Source organism: Brienomyrus brachyistius, unplaced genomic scaffold, assembly GCF_023856365.1.
Source record: "Brienomyrus brachyistius isolate T26 unplaced genomic scaffold, BBRACH_0.4 scaffold34, whole genome shotgun sequence".
NCBI classification, from domain to species: Eukaryota; Metazoa; Chordata; class Actinopteri; order Osteoglossiformes; family Mormyridae; genus Brienomyrus; species Brienomyrus brachyistius.
Genome location: NW_026042309.1, coordinates 2,748,530 through 2,753,341, shown reverse-complemented (window position 1 = coordinate 2,753,341; position 4,812 = coordinate 2,748,530). Strand labels below are relative to the sequence as shown.

Sequence of the window (4,812 nt, the reverse complement as noted above, 5' to 3'; positions counted from 1 at the left end):
AACTGGACTAATTAATACTGATCAGTGTTGGAATTTTAGAAGGCAGGTGGGGGCTTATTTACACATGCTGTGGCAGTGCTCTCAGGTATATCCATTTTGGGGTAGAGTTCTTGGTCTCCTGGACAAATGGCTAGGCTTTACTTTACCCCGCAAACCCGACTCTGTCTGCTAGGAGATAGAGTGGAATTGCCAAAGGTGAATAATAAACAGTTTAAGGCTGTGATGGTGGGACTCATAACTGCCATGAGGGTAATATTAAGGCATTTGAAATCCTCAACAATCCCCAATATAAAGGAATGGACCGATGAGATGATTAAGGCAGCTTCATATGAAAAAATGTTGGACAGACTAAATGGGAAACAAGATATGATGAAAATGTGGGAACGTTTCTAGGGCCATGTTTTTGAAGGATAAATGGCTGGGAGGTTGAACTAGTGATTGGTCATATTGTTTTATAAATGTGAATGGCTGAAGTGCTGTAACTTTTTGGTTTGAAAAATAAAAAAAATTTGAATTACAAAATAAAATGTTCTTGGATAGTAATTTCATGTAACCATTTGTCTTAAAATTAATTACATCCAACTGTACATTTTTTAGTGTAGGTAGGTAGATGGATCGATAAAATTAAATAATGATTACAAATCACAAATAACTATTACAGTCATGGCCAAAAATATTGGCACCCCTGCATTTATGTCAAAAAACACACACCTTCTCCCAGAAAATTGTTGCGATTACAGATGCTTTGCTATTGTCATATTAATTTCTCTTGTTGGCACTTGAAGAAAACAAAAAGAGGAAGAAGGAAAAACAGGGATGGGAGACATTCCACGCAAAAGGGCACCTGCCCTTCTCATATTGTCTCAAAAACCCAAAGCCCCAGAGAGCAAGTCAGAGTGCTAAGAATTATAGCGCCAACAAGCCCATGGCCCCTTTTTATGTAAAACTTCGTACATGAGGATGTTTGTGCAGTTTAGTGCCTTTCTTAGCCTCGGCTCCTGTAAATCATATAAGCACACCCACCACACCCCCAGGAGCATTCCGCGTGCCCCCACCTGCCAACCTGCCTGTCCCCCCCAGCCCAAAGGCCGTCTGTTGTTCTGAAGTTTATCCACGACTGCTGACCAAGTCTAAGGTAAATCAGATTCCATCTATTAGAAATGAAATTTTCAGTAAAATACAATTTTTTCCTCTAATCTGGGAGACAGTGCAGAATTTTTGGAGTCGGTCCTAACTCTGTCTTGAATATGTACCCAGCAGGCACCTAGGACTCGTATCTCCCTCTGAGAATCTCTTCTAATGCGCTCAGCAGCAGAAATTCTCCATCCTAGATGAGCCTGCAAAGTTCTGTAGAAATTAAATATACTTTAGTCAAATGAGAGACTAACCTGCTGTCAGGCTGGGGAAGCTTGAACAAGGCCTTCATTCATGACAGCTCCACTTGGCTTTTTGACGAGTCCCCATTTAGATGCAGCACGTCAGAGACTGAAGAGCAGGATGAAGGCTGTAAGTGCAGTTTGCTGTGGATTATGACTGTGTTTAAATCTAATAATGGATGAGACAATTTACTTAAAGCAAGATATAGTTCATATTGCTCTTCAGGCTTCGTGATAAAATATTAAAATTATGGAGTACAAAGTTGTACATGCAAATAAAACAATGCAGAGCAGCAGGGCGCCTGGCCCAGAGGGTCTTCACATAGAATTCTACAAAGGCTATTTTTTCCTGTTAGATTTACAGCTTTGGTTGTCTTGCCCTTTAAAGAAATTCTCTCAAGAAAGAAGTTGCCTCTTACCATGTCACAAGCAATTAGTTTCACCCAAAAAGGAGGAGGACCCCTCTCTGCTCCCCGTGTTAGTAGGTTCTCCCCGACTCCTCCTGCTTATTCCTTCCTCCCTCCCTCCTATTTGTGCTCTCCTCCTCCTCTTGGGTTCTATTCATGTCTTTTGGTTCAGCAATAAAACCCACAAGGCTGCCCTTGGATTGTCCATCTTCCCATCGTGACATATTATGTATTACATGATTATGAAGTCCTGCGATGGGCTGGCCCCCCATCCTGGGTTGTTCCCTGCCTCGTGCCCATTGCTTCCGGGACAGGCTCCGGACCCCCCGCGACCCAGTAGGATAAGCGGTTTGGAAAATGGATGGATGATTATGAAGTGATTTGATTATTATACAATAGTCAATTAACCACTTTGTTTCTTCAACTTGTCTTTCTTCTGAATCATCAGATATATGTCGTAGCTGGTAATTTGTTACACTCTGCTGTCAGTGCCAGTGTAGCCTAGATACAACCAGTCGTATGTTTCGGTCATGCTGATGTTTGAACAATTTTTGGGAACAGATTTTCATAATGTTTTCTCATATATGTGGTGTGATAATTGGGCATGACCCCACTGTTGCTGTGCTTGGTGCTCCTGTCATGATCTGTAATCTCTTATTTTTTCATGTCTCCTCCCACTCATGCCAGCAGGGGTCGCTGCTGGCCCTTTGTAACCCTCCTAATTCTCCTGTATCCCATTATAGTTCTCCATCCTAACCCTGTACACCTGTTTTATCGCTGATTAGTGTGCTGTGTATAAATATGCCTGCCCTCACTGCGTTCCCCAGCTCAGTCATTGCTGTTCCATGTGTAGTCTGTGTTTCCTTAAAGTCCACGTCTGTCTCAAAGTGGCTGCATTTGAGTTGAGTCTCACCCGATGCTCACATCTCCCCGCAGAAAAACAATACACCGCCTCACAGGCCAGAGCCACAGCCTTCTCCTCTCTGCTGGGTGGAAGAACAACTCTCACACAGTGGAAGTCCTCCAGACCCCCTGCCTTCAGACAATAGGTTAAAGATGTGTTTTCTATGTTACCTTTTGAAAATCTGAGATACAGCAGAGGCAACTGTAGGAAGAGCTTTCATGCTGTCTGGTCTCCTTTCACTGAAAATGTGGAGGGCCTGTATCTCACTTGGAAGATATTATTTAATTCCTTATATTACAAACCAAAGAATATTACACTACACCATTACTAGGCTACACAAAGTTATTTTAACAACCACTGAATGGAAAAAGGTCAGTGCTGAATATATATAGCTGTGGAGCAGCAGCAGGCCTTGCTGGGCCGGAAATGCAAGCAGCATTGTCCACATTACCACTCTCTGTACTTGGATTGACCGAATGCTCAGACCGTAGGATAAGAATTAATACTTTTTATTGATCCCAATCAAGATATTTTCGTTTTGCCTCCCCCAACTTGCTCAGAGTGAGCTGGCCGTGACGGGCAGCCAGTCATAGTGGCACCCAGGGAACTGGGGGCCTTGCTGAAGGACCCACAGATGTGCCCAGGCTGGGCTAAAGTGGGCTATTTTCTGATCACAGGCTTAGCACACTGAGCTACACACTGCCCCCAAATTTATATTTATATGTAATCTGTGTGTGTATGTGTTATCTAGATTTGCCCTGTATGTTTCTAACTAAATCTAATCCAGGCCGTGATCCTACACCTACTATAATTATAAGTACCTCACTATACCTATATCTAACACTGCTATTCATCACCAGTGTTACATGTCAGGGCTTCGCTGCAATAGATCCCTCAGTGCTGCAGGTTATTACTGTGACTTTGCACACACACACGTTGCTGCTTCCTCAGCCAGTGTCACATATACTTTATTACACACAGACCTCAGTAATCTCTGCTACACTCACACCTGCTCACTTTACATCCATGGTTAAATTCTCCTAATAGAATCTATCTTAATGTCTTTATTCTATTTTATTTTAATTGTTACCATATTATTCATTGTATTGTTCTTTCGATTTTATTTCTATTTTATTATTGCTAATACACCGGATCTGAGTGCCTCATTTTGTTCCCTTCATGTAGAACACGTTTTGTAATGACAATAAAACATCCTTATCCTCATCTAAATCACACTAACTACTAACCTGTTTAAATAATATAATTGGATTTCAAAGGTTAATAGTCACTCAATTACCCCCTCAGCCCAACAGTACCACAAACACCCAACATGCACGGAAATTTTCTCCTAAGTTGTTTTCCCTGCCTGGAACAATACCACTGTCACGGGACGCGGTCGGGCGAAGCGGGATCGGCAGGCAGGAACGAGCAGACAAGCCGAATTCAGGGCTGACAAGGGGTTTATTAAGTGATCCGGGGCAGGGAACATTGAACGGCAACTGACATCAGGTAACATCAATGACGGACAAAGGACTCGGGTAAGACACGGACTGAAATACACAGGACTGATTGAAAATAAGCAGACACAGCTGGGTACAATCCGGGAAACACACGTGGGTAAGCAGGGGGCGTGGCACACAGGAGGAGCCGACGAGCAGGGCATGACAACCACAGCAGTCACATGGACTAATGTTTCAAAACATTTTGGAAACCTGGGCTGAGGAATGAGTTTAGAAATGCTGCTGTATGAATTATTAAACCATTTGACCGGTTGGATAAATGTTAAAATGTTTTCTCAAAATATAAAAAGAGATAATCTTCTGTTTTGCGTCTCATTACAAGCAATCTTGTTTTTTGTTTTTATGTCACTCTAGTATTTGATATCTAATTTTCAGTCTTCTGGCAATATAATCTGGTGAATGGGGAAAGACTTCCAGCAGGGGCTCCGGTTTCCTCCCACAGTCCAAAAGTGCGCAGGGTAGGTTAATTGGCAAATCTAAGTTGTGAGTGTTTGCGCCCTGCAGAGTGTTGACTCCTGCCCAGGGTTGGTTCCTGCCTACGCCTGTTGTTCCAAGGACAGGCTCCGGTCCCCCCCGCGACCTCAGTTTGGCTTGCTGTCTCCCCG

The 4,812-nt window shown here is 43.0% G+C and overlaps 1 long non-coding RNA gene across 1 annotated transcript; it reads left to right on the top strand.

The window, feature by feature from the left end:
• The first annotated feature begins 1,379 nt into the window (after nucleotides 1-1,379).
• LOC125721648 (uncharacterized) lies at nucleotides 1,380-3,705 on the top strand. Its single transcript, XR_007385886.1, has 3 exons — nucleotides 1,380-1,506; nucleotides 1,765-1,857; nucleotides 2,720-3,705. It is a non-coding gene; the product is annotated as an uncharacterized LOC125721648 (long non-coding RNA).
• Nucleotides 3,706-4,812: the final 1,107 nt, after the last annotated feature.